This window comes from Xyrauchen texanus, chromosome 26 (genome assembly GCF_025860055.1).
Source record: "Xyrauchen texanus isolate HMW12.3.18 chromosome 26, RBS_HiC_50CHRs, whole genome shotgun sequence".
Taxonomy (NCBI): domain Eukaryota; kingdom Metazoa; phylum Chordata; class Actinopteri; order Cypriniformes; family Catostomidae; genus Xyrauchen; species Xyrauchen texanus.
Genome location: NC_068301.1, coordinates 6401961 through 6421732, shown reverse-complemented (window position 1 = coordinate 6421732; position 19772 = coordinate 6401961). Strand labels below are relative to the sequence as shown.

General features: G+C 39.2%; 1 protein-coding gene across 1 annotated transcript in view; it reads right to left on the bottom strand.

Annotated features, from left to right (window-relative positions):
• Positions 1-18434, bottom strand: part of LOC127619766 (junction plakoglobin-like) — a 108932-nt gene extending 90498 nt beyond the window's left edge. Inside the window, exon 1 of the mRNA XM_052092749.1 lies at positions 18257-18434. The gene's annotated coding sequence lies outside the window, so the exon portion shown is untranslated. The remainder of the gene's footprint in view (positions 1-18256) is intronic.
• Positions 18435-19772: the final 1338 nt, after the last annotated feature.

Below are 19772 nucleotides of genomic sequence, written 5' to 3'. Positions count from 1 at the left end.
TTTTTACTATAAATTCTCCACTATAACTTTCACTTTTTTCTTGTGTTTTTGGTGATTCACATTCTTCATGCATATCGCCACCTACTGGGCAGAGAGAAGAATTTCTAGCAAACATGGACTTAAATATTGATCTGTTTCTCACCCACACCTGTCATATCAATTCTGGAGTCATGGATTAAACCACTGGAGTTGTATGTATTACTTTTATGTGCTTTTTGGAGCATCACAATTTTGGCACCCCTTCACTTACATTGAATGGACCTACAGAGCTAAAATATTCTTCTAAAAATCTTAATTTGTGTTCTTCTGAAGAAGGAAAGTCATAGACAGATGGCACGGGGGTGAGTAAATAAGAGAATTTTCATTTTTATGTGAATTATTTCTTTAAGTAGCACATGGGGGGCCACATTGTCCTCTTTTTGAGATACAATGTTCCACATTGATTTAGTTCTTGTATCTTTTATGCCCAGCAATATTTGTGTTAATGATGCTGAAGTTTGTGACTGGTGAAATGTTCTGCTGAAGTATTGCTCTACAAATGTTGATACTTTTCTTTCTTTATAAAGGCTAAGCATAATTATATATAATTTTATCATATATGCTTTCCTGCTAATTTATTATACAAATTAACACACTCTCTATATCAGGGGTCAGTATTATTAAAAAACAAACAATATTTAAAAACAAATATTATTATTAAAATTGTCACTCTTTTATTCTATTACATTAATACTTTTAAAGCTACTCAAGTTATGCGGCCAAAAGTAGTGAGTGGTTTTCTCGTTTCCTTGTTAATGTTGTTTGATTTATAGCCTTTATTTGACATAGCCTACTAGACAGTGCTCGATTCGGTTACATGTACACTTCAAGTCCAACATTTTGATGCAAATACGCATTTTGTCCCACAGTTTAAGTTCACTTTAGACATAAATGACTGCGTTTACATTAAATCCCCATCAAGACGGGCATTGGCGGAATTATAAAGTGTATTTGATCATTTAGGCGCATTAGCGCTCAAACATTAGCCGCCAACTGCCTGTCAATCAAACAGTACGCAGCTACAGACGTCAGGAAATGAAAAGTCAATCTTTTATATTTCATCTAGATCAACCAATCAGTGGTTGTCTTGCTATCATGATTGATGTAATGATTACCCCTGTTCTAGATGTAGATCATAGGCTAAATATTCGAGGACATCTCACTCTTTTTTCCGATAAGCATCTAGATCATTTAAACTCACATGACACAATCCAGCAATTGGCTTTTTTTACTGCGAAAAGCCCTTTCAGGTGCGGCTGAGATGTTCAGCTGTAAACTGTGCTTGAGGCATTCTCCACAGTTGGTGCCAGATCTGCAGCTAACGTTCAAGTTTTTAACGTGTGATTTGATTTGACGGGAGTCACGAGACTCTCCCTAGCCAATCATGTTGATAGAAAAGAAAATCAGGACAGGGAAGTAGCGAATACAGACGGAGGGAAAATGGCGCAGTAAATATACAGTTACAGCACTTAAAATGTACTCAAGTAAAAGTATACCATTTTTGTATCTCTTGGGAATACTCTTGGGAAGAAGTAGTTAATTACAGTAACGTGAGTATTTGTAATTTGTTACTTACCACCCTTGCCAATCACAACACACTGGGACATCTGACCAATCAGATCAAAGTAGGCACTCTGAAAGGTGGAGTTTACAATGATTTCTTTAGAACGGATCATTGAACGAGTCATTTTTGACACTGGAAAAAAAGATAATGCTGCAATTTAAATTATGAACAAATTAAAGTGTTTTTTGACCTTGGATACATGTAAATCTGTATGAGACCTTTAAAACAAAATTAGGCACATTTAAAAAACATAATAGGTGCTCTTTAAGATATTGTACGGCTTGCCTAGAACAAACAATTGCGACTTTAATACCCATAGAGCCTAACCAATCAACACACAGAATTTCAAATTAAGACAAAAAGGTTTATATATATATATATATATATATATATATATATATATATATATATATATATATATATATATATATATATATATATATATATATTTATTTCTTTTTATCCCCTTTTCCCCCCAATTTTGGAATGCCCAATTCACACTATTTACTCAATCCGGGTGGCAGAGGAAAAGTCTCAGTTGCCTCCGCTTCTGAGACTGTCAATCCGTACATTTTATCAGGTGGCTCATTGTGCATGACACTGCAGAGACTCAGAGGATTTGGAGGTTCAAGCTACTCTCAGCGATCCACGCACAACTTACCACATGCCCCATTGAGAGCTAGAACCACTAATCGCGACCACAAGGAGGTTACCCCATGCGACTCAACCCTCCCTAGCAACTGGGCCAATTTGGTTGCTTCGGAGACCTGGCTGGAGTCACTCAGCACACCCTGGATTCAAACTCACGACTCCAGGGGTGGTAGTCAGCGCCAATACTCGCTGAGCTATCCAGGCCCCCAAAAAGTCTACAATTTTAGCTAACCTCAATAATACTATTATTATGACTGCAAAAACTTGCTTATTATTTACTAACTACCCACAATCCAGTTTAACCAGGTTTTAAATGTGCTGAATTAGCACTGCACCATGTGTATTTAAACGAAGTAGGCTAACTGTTACTCTTTTCAGCACAAACACACCTCCTTTCTATTTAAATTGGGCTTTATTCACAAAATGTAGCCTGATCAGAATGCCGCAATTAACGACACACTATTACTAATCATTAAATACAGGCTGTTAAAAGAAATGTATCAAAAGGAAATGTTTGAGTAAATTTTCTGTTGATCATAACAGCACTAATTCATCAATTAATAATCAAATGATGGAGAATAATAATCGGTTTTCTATAGAGACTAATTTTTGCATTTCAAAGAGCAGATTTATCTCAGAACTGACCTGCAAGATCGCAAATTGTGGCATGCAAATTGCATTTAGCACTAAATTGCGGACATGCACGCCAAAGAAAATTATTTGGCTGAACTTGATTTAATCTTTGATTCAATCTTGTACAGTGGTTCCACAAGTTTGAAAAGAGTTTTCTGAAATTAAAATTGCTATCTATTACAACTCTCAACATTAACACTTTGTGTAGAAAGAGCCTAGTTGAATTTTGTAAACCCAACAAAAGTAGACGTGTCAATGTAACTCATAAATCTCTTTTATTTCTGTATGTACTAACTAGTGAAAGTGAATGTTAGTATACTAAATGCTGGTTAGAAGCATTACAGAGTGTGGTTTTGTAACTATGCTATGGTTAGCACAGCAATTGCTCAACAAAATGAGCAATCACTTTCATGTGTGACATGAAATCGTAACCCCCAAAACCAACACAACAGAAACTCTTCTAAATATCAACATAACAAAAAAAAAAAAAAAAGTATACTCCTTTATATTCAGCTTGCACAAAAAATTACATAAAATGACCATTTTAATATTTACTCTCCCTATCGAGTCCCATGTAAAGCATGCTGTAAATCCCCTGCACAATATCATAAATTCTACATTAACACCACAAAAAGTATTCATGTAGTCCCATCTCCAACTCCATTTCCATTTTACACATTTAAATGGATCGAACGCAATGAAATCAAGTTGTGACAAAATTAGTTCTGTTAATTTAGTTACATTTATTAAATTGAACAAGCAACAAAAATCATTGTTATGAGTGTGTTTGCACCATTAACTGCATAATTCCATTAGTGAACACTAAAACAATGCTGAAAGCTTGCACAAATAAACCATGCTTTCCACAGCAGCAATTCAGTCTTAGTGAATTCCAGGCAATTATGGCATGTTTTGCCACACCATCAAACAGAAAACTGGGGTCAGGCATCAAGCAGAACACAGACAAGCTGAACTGATTTTTATATTATGTAAATAGTGCTGTCTAACTGGCACCACCAGTATATTAAAACTAGCTTGGTTTGTGTGGTGACAAAACTCATATAAAGGGTCTCAGAACCATCAAACATTCTGTCTTTGTCCTCACCTTTATCTATCTCCATCACAAATACTCAAGCTTTATACTGTTGTCTTTAGAGCAATCTGTCTGAATAGCTCCAGTCCTTGCACAAACACATTACAAACAACAGATGCTCTGTTTTCAAGCAAAAAGGTAAAATATTCAGAGTGAAGGAACCAAACCGATAAAGTAGAATTTTTTAATGTAGAAACTCAGAATGATGAGAAAATTCAAGAAAACCACTGAGGAAATCGGTAAAAGGCAAATAAAAAAAAAAGCTAAAGAAGAAAGTGAAATAGTAGAACGATGAATGCATAGGATGAATGAACATGGACATACAGATGGATGGATGAACACAGTTATAGAGTCCGTTCATAGTATGTTATGTTTACATTTGGCATTTTTAGAAAGCGTCATCTTTTTGGACTACTCGATTAGAAATGTGTACTGGTCGGCGCTGCACTGTCTCTTACTGTGCCTATTGTCCTGTTCCTTTTAGTAATTTATTGTACTGTCCCGTACTTTTTTGCACACGTTTGTATGTGCACTTTATGTAGAAATGTTATTTAGTCTGTGTAGTCTCATGTTGTTCTCTGTTTGTCCTAAGTTGTTTTTATGTAGCACCATGGTCCTGGAGGAACATTGTCTCGTTTCGCTGTGTACTGTACTAACTGTATATGGTTGAAACGACAATAAAAACAACTTGACTTGACTAGAACATAGAATGTACATAGTCAGGAGAGTGCTGAAGAAACAAAAGAGTATTTCTGACTGGTGTTGTTAAGACAAACAAAGAATAGACCTACGTTGAGAATTACATTTTTGAGTAGTTAGTTTTTTTTTTTAAGTAAAAAGTTAATAATGAAATGTTAAAGATCACAGGCTGTTTGTTTACTCTGTGCTTGTTTGTTCACATGCTCATCTCACGTGAGCTTTCAGTTTCGGTGCACTCATATACTATCTATCTTTTGCTAAGAAGTAAGGTGTGTCCTGCTGATTTAAAGCATCTATGTTACAGCGTTTTATATATTTGATACATGCACCGTGGCAGCAGTAGCCACAGCCCTCGTGTGAAGCCCTTCTCATGTGAAGCCCTCCTTGTGTGAAGACCTACACGTGTTAAGACCAGCAAGTCTACCTGTGCGAGTCCACAGAGCAAGGCACTTAAGTAAAGCACTTATTATCTTCTTTTCTTGTCAACTGCTTTTTGACATCTTCTCTATCCTCTACCATTATGTGCTTTCAAATTCCTACTATCACTAACACTCATCACTCACGCTCCAGACACAGGAGACAGTGCAATCCAAACAAGTTGCGCCCAATTCCTCTGCTAAATTACTTTCTCTTCCTATCAGTGTTTGGAATTGCCAGTCTGCTGTATACAAAGCTGACATCATTCCGTCCATTGCTAGTCATTCAGGTCTCAACTTTCTGGCCCTGATTGAAACCTGGAAGAGTAAAGATGATCCACCAACTTCACTTTCTCCCACACCCCCCGTTAGGTTGGGAGGGGTGGGGGAACAGGTTTGCTTATCTCCAGTGTATGGAAATGTATTCATTTACTGTCTGTGTGAAAATATCTCCTTTGAATCACATGTGATTACTATCACCTACCCTGTTAAAATCCATGTTGTAGTTATATACCATCCCCCAGGTCAGCTAGGTAACTTTTTGGAGGAGTTGGATGTGTTGCTCTCAACTTTTCCTGAAGATGGCAGCCCTCTTGTAGTTCTTGGGGACTTCAACATCCACCTGGAAGAACCTTAGGCTGCAGACTTTGCCAACCTCCTCCCCCTCCTGCATAATCTCTGACAGCTGATGACTTTGCCTAATTTTTCATGGAAAAATTCCATCCATCAGCGGTCAATTCACCACACCACAAACCCACGAATACACATTAACATCGCACTTCCATCGTTCTCTCCCCTCTCGGAAGTGTAAGTCTCCAAACTTCTCCTTTCCAGCCATCCTACTACCTGCCCTCTTGATCCTATCCCCTCCCACTTCCTTCAAGCCATTTCTCCTTCAATCTTACCTGCACTCACTCACATCATTAATACATCTCTTCTTACTTGTATCTTTCCCACCGCATTTAAGCAGGCTCAGGTAACTCCACTGCTTAAGAAACCCACCCTAAACCCTGCACTTTTACAAAACTACAGACCAGTCTCCCTCCTCCTATTCATTGCTAAAACACTAGAACAAGTTGTGTTCAACAAAGTCTCAACTTTTCTTACAAAGAACAACCTGCAAGACAGCAACCAGTCTGGCACCAAAAGCAGACACTCTACATAGACTGCTCTGCTGTCAGTTACTGCAGCTCTGAGACTGGAGAGAGCTGCATCCAACTTATCTGTACTCATCTTGCTGGATCTGTCTGCTGCTTTCGACACAGTAAACCACCAGATTCTCCTGCCAACCCCCATGACAAAGGGCATCACAGGAACCATGCTCCACTGGTTCAAGTCTTGCCTCACAGGTAGGTCTTTCAGGGTGTCTTGGAGGGGAGAGGTGTCTAAGTCTCACCAACTAGCTACCGGGGTGCCTCAGGGTTCAATGCTTGGACCACTCCTCTTCTCCATATACATGTCATCACTCGTATCCGTTATTCAGGCACATGGCTTTTCCTATCACTGCTATGCCGATGACGCACAACTCTACCTCTCATTCCAGTCTGATGATCCGACAGAAGCGGCTCGGATCTCAGTCTGCCTGGTAAACGTTTCATGTTGGATGAAAGATCACAACCTCCAACTCAACCTTGCTAAGACAGAGCTGCTCGTGCTTCCAGCGAGCCCAGCAATTCATTACAACTTCACCATTCAGCTAGATTCATCAATGATTACACCATCCAGGAGAGCCAAATATCTTGGAGCTGTGTTTGAAGATCAGTTTAACTTCACCGACCACATCGCAAGGACTGCCTTCTAATGCAGATTTCCCTTGTACAACATTAGGAAGATCAGACCCTTCCTATCAGAGCATGATAGACAACTCGTCCAAGCTCTTGTTCTATCCAGGCTGAACTATTGCAATGTTCGTCCTCCAGCATGTATTGTCAAACCTCTTCAATTGATCCAGAATGCGGCAGCGAGAGTGGTCTTCAACAAGCCCAAGCCCAGAGAACACATCACGCCTCTCTTCATCGAATTGTATTAGCTGCCAATGGTTGTTCGCGTTAAGTTCAAGAAATTGATGCTTGCTTACAGAACAAACACTAGCTTCGCACCCCACTATTTAAACTCACTACTTCATAATTATATGCCCTCCAGAAACCTGGATTCTGCGGGTGAAAGGTGCCTTCTGGTGCCATCTCATAGAGGTACATAATCACTGTCCTGGACCTTTACCTTGACTGGTCCCGGCTGGTGGAATGACCTCCCTAATTCCACCCGAGCGGCTGTGTCTTTAGCCTCTTCAAAAAACTGTTTCTCTCGTGAACACCTAACCCATTCATACTAACACACAACCTTTGTGTTCTTTAATAAAAAAAAATAATAAAACTTGCTATATTGTTATATATGTACTGCTCTAAGCTATGTGAGAATTGTATCACAGCACTTATTATATTGCTGCCTCTTTTGTTGGATGAATCGTTTCCATTGTTCTCCTCATTTGTAAGTTGATTTGGTTAAATGCGTCTGCTAAATGAATAAATGTAAATGTAAATGTTCCTACCATTTTTTGCATTTGCCAATTATGTCCCAACATCTACAGTTGATGAGAAAAAAAAAATAATGTCGTTTGTGTGTGTTCTAGCACTGAAGTTTGTTATTTTGTATATATATAACATTAACAAAACGTCAATGCTAGATTGCCAATTATCATGAATGACATTACATGCTGAAGTGCCGTTGTTGTGCCTGCTACCCACTTTGATAGTGGTGTTAAAGATAAATGTTACATCGTACAACCTTCACATTGCATTCCTTCAAAGGTGATAAGAAGTTTACTCGGAACTGGTGTCCCAGGCAATGGAACATGAGGTTAATTGTGTTTCAGTTTGTACAAGGAAATGTCACAGGACCACGCTTCTTAGTTGTTTTAATACAGTGTTACCAAGACAAAAATGCAGTTTTCAAATTTATCCGGATTAATGTGGACATAGCCTTGTAGGAAGGTAGGATTTGTTTGTTTAAAACTCGATTAATCTGGTTGGGAGAAAATGTTACATACTTCTAGTGTCAGGCAGTTGATATTTCAGCTCGGAACTGCCATGATATGTGTAATGAACCACATAATATTATTTTACAAAAAAGTCGCCATAGTCACTTAATTTTCATGAGATCAGGCAGGCTAAATATTGCAAACATTAGCTAGTGGCATGTGTTTTTGGGCATGTTCTTTATTAACAGTACAGCATAGAGAGACAGGAAATGGATTCAGGAAAGGATGTACATCAGACTCAAAATCTGCTCCACCCACATAAGCACCATGCCGTCATTGGTGTGTGAATGTGTGCGTGAATGGGTGCATGTGTCACAGTGTAAAGTGCTTTGAATACCGTTAAGGTTAAAAAGGCGCTATATAAGTGCAGACTATTTACCATTTTACCATTGCTCAATGTTTCAGGTTTTTTTGGGCTGGATTACATTTACATTCATGCATTTGGCAGACAGCTTTATCCAAAACAACTTACAGTGCATTCAAGGTAGGCCACACCAGCATATTATTAATATTTGTGTTTCTTTGGAATCAAACCCATGCCATTGACATTCCTAGCCATGCTGAATAGTTTGATTGTGGAACAATTTACTCAGGAATACTACAGAAAAACGTAGCTAACAGACATGTTGGCCTGCCCATTTGTACAGTGTTTCCATTGTATTTTGCCTAGATAAAGTATAACATAGCATTTGAGTGTCACTTTGGGTGTATTTGAGTACAGCATTGTGCTAACTTAACAGTTTTACAGTAGGCAGAAGGGAAACTTTCTTGGCAGGTGGAAAGAGATCAGACTGCAGTAAATTGTCAGGTTGTGTGATGAACATGCAAAGAATACACTTGTGCATTACATACATTTACCTGTCAGCCACGGTTTACCTAGTGCCATATTTATCACTGCCAATGCGCACATGAACTCATGCAGTAAATGGGAGAGGTCAAGGGAATAAGAAGAGCAAAGGACTGTGTGAAATAAATATAGGGGCGGCAATCTCAGAGTGTTGACATTATCTCTAATGTAGCGTGGAAAACTTCTCCTTCCTCCCAGTCCTATCAGCTCATTCAGAATTTACAACTCTAAATGACACTTTCATAGAGGAATCACAAATTTAAAGTGTAAACTCAATGATTATGGAAGCTAATAGTGGATGTTCACCACTGTCCACTGGAATATAATATGATACTTTCAACGTATGGTTTTGAATTAAAGACCTGTGTTGGGGAATATTGAACAAATAGTAGCTATGCTACTAACTTAACAAAGATTTTCAGTACCATGACAGTATTTACAATATTTTCACAAAAGTGTAGTGTGACGAGGAGGAGGGCGTGGCTGGGCTGTAGCGATGGACGCCTGGTGCTGAATCAGCCCAATCAATGGATAAAGACGAGCCGGAGGCACCAGTTCGCTGTGTGTGTCTGTGTGTTTTATGTTATGTTTAAGTTCAGTTTATGTCAATAAAGTTATGTTGACCTTTCTGCCGGTTCCCGCCTCCTCCTGACCCTCGCCGGCATCCAACAGAACCAGCATCAAGCATCTCTGTGTCGGAAATGGTTGCAGGGTGAGTCAATTTTTTCATATGGTTCATGTAAATTAACTAGTTCAAATAAATGATTCACTGATTCACTTGAGCCCCACTTATCCTTAAAGGGACATTGCCTTCTTAATTGCAAAGCAAAATGAAGTCCTTTTCTGCATAACATGGCGCCTCATTTAAGCTTATCGCGGCCCATTCGGACTGTTTCACGGCCGACACACCGGACCCCTCGGTTCTCCCGATGGCCAGTCCTCCCCTGACCGGACCAAAAGTACGTGTGCTATCTAGGTAACAGTACAACAATCAATTTCTGCTTTAGAAATCCCCAGAATACTGAAAGAAAGTTCAAAAGTATTCTCCGTTAGAGAAAATGTTTCAGCCTTTGTTTTCTGTCAAAGAATGATTCTAATTGCTATAATCTGCCAAGTCTCTCACAGAAAATAAATCCACACATCGCCAGAGAACATTCACATTATTGCAGGGCCAGAGCAGGTTTCCATTGACACTTTTATACAAAGCACTTACAAATGAGGAACATAGCAAGTAATCTGTCATTCAAAATCAACAATATCAGCTGTATCACACTGCCAAGTTCTCAGAGTAGCTGGAGTAGTGTAGAAGCTAGCGCAGAAGAAAGAGGCAGACAATGAATGGTTTTGTTGTTGTTGTTGTTGTAATTATTAAATAGTATATATATATTTAGTTTTTTTAGAAAATTGTGGATTGGTTAACTGCTCGCAGAACAGATGTGTTTTCAGCACTCTAAGTACTCGTGGTGGTGTAGTCCCCGTGTGACTCTACCCTCCCTAGCAACCGGGCCAACTTGGTTGCTTAGGAGACCTGGCTGGAGTCACTCAGCACACCCTGGATTCAAACTCGTGACACCAGGGATGGTAGTCAGTGTCTTTACTCGCTGAGGGTACCCAGGCCCCCTTTCAGCTGGTTCTTAAATGTTGTGAAGGTAACAACAGGTCATGTGGTGGTTTGAAGCTCATTCCACCACAGAGGAACAGAGAATGTAAATGATCGTCAAATGGACTTTGTGCCTCTTTTCGACAGGACCACCAGCTGCTGCTTGTTCACTGACCACAGAGAGCGAGTTGGGACATAGGCCTGGAGGAGTGAATTGAAGTAATTGGGAGCTGTTCCACTGTCAGTCCTGAAGGCCAGAGTCAAAGCCTTGAAATTGATGTGGGCAACTAAAGGTAACCAGTGTAGTGAAATCAAGAAGGGGGGTGACAAAAGCCCTTTTTAGTTGATTAAAGACCAGGCACACTGCTGTGTTCTGGACCATCTGTCTTTCTTAATCATGCTAGCTGGGAGGCCATCTAACAGAGCGTTACAGTAGTCCAGTCTTGAGATGACCAGAGCTTACAATTGAAGTGAATGTGTCCAGTCCATAATGTTAAAATGCACATTGTTTCATAAGTATAAGCAGAAGACATAAACATTATATGGGTTTACATAATTGTATTGTGATACAATCTCTCACTAACCTTATCTGTGTAAACTTGCATCTGATATTACAACTTCATTGCCATTACAACTTAGTAAACACTATATGTGACTTTATCACATCAAATTCATGTAGAGATTTTATTACGCTAGAGTCAGGTTAACATGTATAAGGTTTATGTTGTGAGGCTATACTTTTGAAACAGAGTCTATTTTAATGTTTTTGGACTGGGCCCCATTCACTTCCATTGTAAGTGCAACATTATGCCACAAAAGATGTTGACTGAGCTTAACTTGTATTGAAACTGGATTATTCATTTAATATATTTGCACACATATTGTGGTAAACGGTCTGCACTTATATAGTGCTTTATTTAACCAAAGTGCTTTACACTGTGTCCCAATCACACATTCACACACACACACTCATACACCAATGATGGCAGAGCTGCCATTGGGAGCAACTTGGCTTCAGTGTCTTGCCAAAGGACACTTCCGCATGTGGAGTCGTGTGGGCTGGGAATCGAACCACCAACCCTGTAATTAGCAGCCGACCAGCTCTACCACCTGAGCCACAGCCGCCCCGCGTCTCTGCATTGGGCCTATGAACAGGGCTCGAGCTGAGGGGGGATGCGGGGGGATGGCATGCCCCTTGTTGCAATAAAAAGCATCCCCCTTGTAAAACCACCATCCCCCTTACCATCCCCTTAAGATCAATTATGTCATGTATTACTTAAAACTAATCATGCAAGTAAAATATTGAATTTTAATATGTTTGATAAATAACATACTTTAAATAAGGGTGTTAGCTGACCAGAATTTGATATTGACATGTGTGAGGTTGCCGGATTTTATAGGTGAAATCCCCCAATCAGATCAGGGCACTTATACAGTTTGGATATATGCTGCCAGGGTGATGCTTTAGTCCCGCAATCTGGCAACCTTCAGCTTGCAAGCTCTCTCTCCACTGCAAAAAAAGACGCTGATTTTCTGAAAACACTGTAAAACAGGTATGTCAGAGTTCGTGATGGGTTGACTTGACCTTACTAGTGTTCACATGAGACTTACGCCACAAGTTTTCAAATGTTCACACACTTTCAAACATGGTCAAGTAGTAGATTGGAGTAAACAAAATGCGATTCTGCAGTGGGTGAGCGATCTAGAAAAAAAACCTTTTCATGATCATAATGTGGATTCTTTTTACAAGATTCATGATAAAATACAATAACAGAGGGTAACAGGTGCATGTTTTGGTCATGTGTCCTAATGGTCAATGAAGTGGCGCTTATTTTTGTCCAGATCTATTCAATTAAAAATACATTAAAAAAAATACAATTCACACAAACCATTTACTTGAATACATCTCTTCTATGATTAACATTTTTAAATTGCTGAGTTTAAAGTCATATTGTTATTTTTTCAGGGGCTTAAAGTAAAAAAATGTGTTGTGGTTTTCAGAGACAGTAAAATAAAAAAAATGAAAGTCTCATTAAAAGCTGAAATTAATTAAATACATTTTTTTTGCATGACTAGTGCAGAATACTCTTGCATTGTTATTCCTTAAAAAATTAAGCAGAGTAACAGTTTTGTTTTAAAATATGATTAAAAACACATTTGTCCACCAAATCGAAGTCATTGGATGTAACCAACATGTAGGTAGATATTTTGTTGTTTATGTTAACCATAAAAACCATAAAACAGTGCGGACACCTTTAGACCCTCAAGACTGAGTGTGAAGTTTTAAAATACATCTAATATTTATTTTGACATTTTTATGAAAAGGCACATTTTGTTCAAGTCATGTGGTTTAAACCTAAGAAAATGTCTTGAGGTTTTTTACTCAAAAATTAATAATATATATTAAAAATTAATAATAATAATTCTCTTGAGAAATGTGTTTGAAAACTTTCTGGTAATGAATGATTAAGATGTTTTTACTCTCATGTATTCAAGGTGCAAAGAAAGTTTTATAATACAGTTTACTTAATGTTACACCACATAAATGAAGATTTACAAAATTTGACCACCATCCCCCTAGGATTTGTTTTACAAATCGACCACTGCCTATGAAGCTAATTGTAATATTAATTAATTAAAGTAAGCAAAACTTTGAACTCATTAAAAAGTGATTTTGACAATGGATATGTTGAGGGTGAAAAGCTATGAGAAATTGACTGCATATCTGTTTTCCTGTCAGATTTGAGAGGTTTGCATGCACAGCATGATAATGTTGTTGTAAAACAGTCAATAAATGGCACATTTCTATTACAAATGAACTGATCATTAATCAAAACAAGCAAAAATCCTTTACATATTCCAGTCTGACAATAATGGAAACAGAAATAAAATCAAGTCTGTCTCATAAACGACTGCTGAGAGAAATCAATATAATTTCGCCCATATTGCCTACAGCACAGAAATCATTGACAATATGGAGTATCCTGTGTTGTTTTCTGTCAAAATCATACATATTAATGCAGCAAGTACAAGCTCACATGCAAAGTTTGGCATTTATTTCTCTTCATTTCTCCGTCCTTAAACATTTTTCATATGCATTCATCATAACATACCCATTAAAATATGTCAGCATAAAATATGTTTTTAATTAAAAAATTTTAAATTAATAATATCTTGACTGGTTGTTTTGGATATTAGCCAAATTGTGATTTCTGTTTTTGATTGGCTCCTTGTTTCCCATGCTGTCCTCGTCAGAAAGCTAAAGCAAGAGAGCTTATTTAACTAATAGGTCTTTTCCCCATTAGGTTGATATCAATTACACTGTTAGATGAAAAGATCCATCCATACAGTGTGTTGGTACTAATCTCAAAATCTCTGCCACACTGTAAAAAACAATTGTTAAGCAAACTTAAAAAATTAAGGAAACATGATGTGTGATTCTACACACCCGGTCCCTTATCAGGCTAATCAAGCCTCCGAGAGGGATAAAGGCCGACTGCGGAGGATTGTGCGGGAGAGAGAGATCATTTACGGACATGTCCGTCATGTGTGTGTTTGTGTCTTTTTAAGTTCATCATTAAGACTATTATTTATATTGACAAGCCGGTTCTCGCCTCCTCCTTTCCATCGAACTACGTCACACTGGTGCCGAAATCCGTTAAGGAGGAGAGATACGCTGTAGTAGAGTCCTCGCCACTACCGTCCACCCCAATGGAGCAGCCACGACCATCTGCCGGGGGACGAGGAGCCCGGCTGCCTGGAAGCGGAGGACGGCTGCCGACCGCGAGGGGAGAAGGGGCTCCTAACCGATCGCTTGGAGCGGTCTGGGCCGCTGCCAGGGGTGGAGGAGTCCCCTGCCAGCTGCTGAAACGCGGCAGGGTCTGAGACCGCCGACCGCGAGCGGGGAGGGGCTCGCAGCGACCACCTGGAGCGGGAGAACCGCTGCCAGGGGCGAGGGAGACCCCTTCTGTTCCCCAAGAACGTGGTGGGGCGTTCCATCCGCCAGGGGCTGGAGGTCTGCCTCCAATCCGCCCAGAGAGGCACAGCTGGCATCTGTTAGAGGGTGGAGGAGTGGCCGAGGAACAAGCTACGGTGTATCGGAGAACTGGCGAGTAAGTGTTTTTTTTCCATCTCTCTCTCCTCTCTCTCTATCTCACTGCCTCTCCGCGTTGGCCTTTTCCCTCTCGTTTAAATTTTAAACGGGGGGGGTACTACACTGTTACAGGAAGTACCCCCACATTTTTATTATTTCTGTTTCCCTCCCCTTGTCCCCTCCCTCATCCAGGTGGACGGGGATGACCTGCCGGCAGACGGGGCTTTGGGCACGCCCTCCCCCAGGGAATGAGTGGGGGGGGGGGGTGTACGTCATGCCGGGGGCTCCCCTGCCTAAGAGAATGAGGGAGGAATGTGGCAGGGCAGAGGGTGGGGCCGGGTAGTGATTCTACACACCCGGTACCTTATCAGGCTAATCAAGCCTCCGAGAGGAATAAAGGCCGACTGCGGAGGATTGTGCGGGAGAGAGAGATCATTTATTGACATGTCTGTCATGTGTGTGTTTGTGTCTTTTTAAGTTCATCATTAAAACTATTATTTATATTGACAAGCCGGTTCTCGCCTCCTCCTTTCCATCGAACTACGTTACAATGATGCAGTAAGATTTTTGAGTTCTCTCAAAAACTGTCTTAACAATTGTACCGAAACATTTACTGAAAACATATTAAGTTGTCTCAACTCATTTGATTGATTGCTAAAGCACTAAACTGTTAAACAGAAGGTTGTCAGTTCGATCCCCACAGCCACCACCATTGTGTCCTTGAGTGAGGCACTTAATTCCAGGCTGCTCCGGAGGGGATTGTCCCTGTAATAAAGGCTCTGTAAGTTCCTTTAGATAAAAGCGTCTGCCAAATACATAAATGTAAACGTAAAGGTTGCTGATAGAATACACAGCTCAAATAAAGACTATAACTGATTCATGGTCAGTCATGAAATAAACTTTATTCTCCAAAGAAACACATATAAACCAACACTTAAACTACACATGCACAAAGAGAATTAGTCAACAGGGTCCAACTTGACCAAATGGGACAGTGATCGCCCAAATGGTGACATCACACGAAGCAACTATTTGCAACAAAACAACTTAAATAATACTACAAAAGATCAAAAACCTCTACACATTCTTAATTACAACTATTTAAATGCTCCCATAACTTCCCTTAATTAAATAATGCAAGCACAAAGTATCATGGGTATTCCCCAAAGCCTCCATTTTGTACACAAAAGATTGAGTTATTAACACTTAGGGTCCTATAATCTTAAATCTATAGATTTTTAAGATAAATAAGTTCAATGAACTTAAATATTTGAGTTATTAGCCCAAAACTTGATATTTCAAGTAATACTTAATTAAGACAACTTGATATTTCCAGTAATGACAATTTAAAGGTTCACAGTGTTGCTTTGTTTTTCAATGTGAAGTTGCTTGTTCGCTTTATGCAAATATTCTTGTTGAGAGAACTACTCATTTCTTGTCAAGCAATCTTTGGCTCTGAAGAGAGCTATGTCTTGCAAGGCGGTATGTAGAATTATTTGACATAGACGCCAACCCTTAACACAACCCTCAATAATGTTGACAACCAACAAACTTCATTAAGTTAAAAGATTTGCTCCTAACATTATCACACAAAAACTGACTAACAGTGGCAAAAAAACCAACAACAATAACCGCATCAATAAAGTCAGTAAACAGCAAAACAATAAGCCTCTAACATTAACCACATCAATTATTCATGTTGCAATGCAGCTGACAAATCAGAAATATTGTTTAACATGAAATAGGCTAGTTTGTTCAGACAACTCTGTTAGGCTAGTTGGGACAACATTTTGGGGAAATATTGCTGCTCTAACATGTGTTTCCATGCAGATGAAAGTAATTCACATTTAGTAGTATCTGTGACTCAAAAAAAAAAACATAAGCTGGATAAAATGCAACTTCATTTTTTACTGTGCCCAATATCCAATAGGGCTACTGGATTCAAATAAGCATAAAAAATAATGTAGGAATTCCAGTTTAAAACAAATTATTCATGTTTATGATTGGTACTAAATAATAATAGAAATTCCAATATTAATCGTGCACACATTCCTTTAAGATTTTGTGACCTTCTAGTTGCTGCAAGAGCGCAAATATCCTAGATGTCCATATTGCTTCTCTCCCTTGCATGATTTTCTCACATGTGACTTGCGTTGATGCACTTTCTGTTGATCTGTGACATTTGTTAATTAAGTGTTAACAGGAGAACATTTGCTATATGGATGCACCAGGAAATTCAGTCTGGTCGATGACATTTCATCTTTATCAGACCTTGTTGTACTGGAATAATGTCTTACTGCCAGACAGTTTTCTTTAAATGTCCTTTAATGTTCTCATTTGATGTTTATTAAAATATTGCTGATCTAAATAGTCCTATTGCGAACTACATGCTCTAAAAGACCTAGTTTTTGCCTTTTAGAAAATTCCAAGAAGAATCCTTTAGGATTGTCGAAGTAAGGATGCTATTAAGCTTCATGTCTATCAGAATGCCACAAAGCCCTCATCAATTGTGAACTTGACTTGATATTGCTCTGTAGGGATGCTCATGTTCAAGTGGTGCTGATAATGAATAACTGCACACTGTCGTGGTATGCCCTGGAGGGTTCGTCTTTATATAAACCAGACCATTAAGTCAACGTTAAGACAGACTCTGATGTTTTAGAGCTTAAATGTTAGTTTCAGTACGGACCATTTTGAGGTCCACTCTATCAACAGATGCATACGGGAATCAAACTTAGGTGTGGCACACTGTAAACAGTGGTATCCTGCGACTGTTAGCATACATTAAGGAACTATTTCTACTTGAGCTAACCTTTAAAATTATTGTTTTGGGGTGCCAGGTTGATTTCGACATGTTAAATAATATTTTGTAGTAGATTTACCACACGCAGAACATTTTAAAAAGCACATCTGTAAAAGATAGACCATAAATCGCAGTTGCGAAATCGAAAAACTTCGCGTTTCTGCGCAATTTTCGTAAACGGTTACGAGCATTTGACGGTTACGAGTTGACTTCGGATCAAGCAGTTTCACCAGACACAGACCGCTTTTTTATTATTTTTTTTTTATTTACTCAAAATTACAAAAAATAAATAAATGACAAAAAATGTAAATAAAAACTCGAAAAAATATCTCGATATTATTTTTTCATTATAATCGACATGCACCGATATATCAAGCCAGTACCTACTAAAAACGAGCTCAAAGTTTAGATTTTTTTTGTCTGTGGTAAATGAAAAATACTAAAAACCAACAGTGACCAAATATTGCAGATCATTTTCGGTATGAACTTATGTAACATTGCCTGGTGTTTCGCATCTGTCGAGTGTGACGAACTCCAGTGGGCTTTAAAGCAGCTTCCCCATGACACATAAGTGCTCCGTTAAAAGCACAAAATATAAGAATGTAACACTAAGATCCCATGTGACAACATCAAACTCTAACGATGCCTCGTGGACAAACCGTCTTCTAAAATTCAGGTTAATGTAACGGGAGAAGGGTGGCTTATATGGTCGTCAGGGCAAAGTCATCTTTACTCTAATAGTGCAGTATTTAAATGACCGAGCGTGCATCAGCAGACTTACCTTGCAGAATAATCACAATCCACTGGCGAGCGTCTCTAAAAATCGTGTGTATCCCTTTCTCTGGCCCCAAAAGCCCCTTCCGTCCACTCTTATCCAAGTCTGGCAAAACGTTGAGCAATAGAGTATGACAGCGGCGGAACCCTCCGTGAAGTCTCCGGTTGCGCGAACGAGAGAGTGGGCTGAGCTTCTAGCGGCTCTGTTTCGTCACCGTCAATAATTATTTGAGATTTCAGGCGCACATATTGCACCTATTGGTCATTTTATTCGCCCTAAATAACATCTAGAGAATCATGTATGAATAAAGCTCCATATTCCTTCCGCCATGTTCTTCCTTGCTGTTTTCTTGCCTTGAAGGATCTATTTAGAAATACTGGAATTGGAATTTAGGTTCTGTGATGTGATGCTAATTTTTTGTCTGGACCCATTAAAGGAATAATTCGCCCCAAATTGAAAATTTTCTCAGTGTTTACGCTCTGTATGACTTTCTTTCTTCAGCAGAACATAAACAATTATTTTTAGAGAAATGTCTCTGCTCTGTAGGTCCTCACAATGCAAATTAATTGTGACCAGAACTTTGAAGCTCCAAGAAGCACATAAAGGCAGCATAAAAGTAATTTACAAAACTCCTCCCTGGACTGGGAACAGAAATGCCCAGGATTTTACAACAAAACCACCCCAAAAGTAGTTTAGCATTGGTGTCGCTGTCCCTTTCTGCATATCGCTGCCCCCTTCAGCATATCGCGCCGCCCTTTTGTGGCCCGTTCTGCATAAAGCAGTGGCTCATTTCAGCTTAGTCTCGGTTCTCCCGATGGCCAGTCCGCCCCTGATCGGTCCCAAAGTGCGTCAGACCACCGGGATAATGCCCGTTATGCCTGATTACCAATCCAGCCCTGCTCCCTGCCCAGAATAACAGCCAACATCAGATTGTGAGAAATAGGATGGGGGGGGGTCTGTATGTACAGGGAAATCGGTGGAGTATCTGGTGCCCCCCTTGGGTAAGATGGTGCCTCCATAGAGTGTAGGTGCACTATGCAGACTGCATCATATGCATACAGGGAGCGTCAGTATCGGTCAGTAATACTATAACGGAGATGAATAATTCCAAGAAATATATTCAGATGGTCTCTTACCACATCCTTCACAGTTTTAGCAATACATGCTTTTTGAGTTATTATTAATAAAAAGTGTATATGCTAAGAATTTCCTGACCCATGACCTATAAAAAATTATTAAAAACTGTTTTCATGATTTATCTTATTTATGTATACATCTGGGCTGGTTTATATATATATAAAAAAATATTATTTTATCCTTCACCTTTACTTCTTGTCTTTATGATCTTTGGACATTTGTAATTCTGTGTAATCTGTGTAATTTTGAACATATTATTAAACATTTATATTGAACTGTCTCTTTACGGGATGGGTGGCAATTCTGCCCACAGGTCTAATACATTCTCAAAGTGTGGCTCTGGAAAATTGTGAGTTTATCGGGAAAAATTGTAAATCGGGGGTAC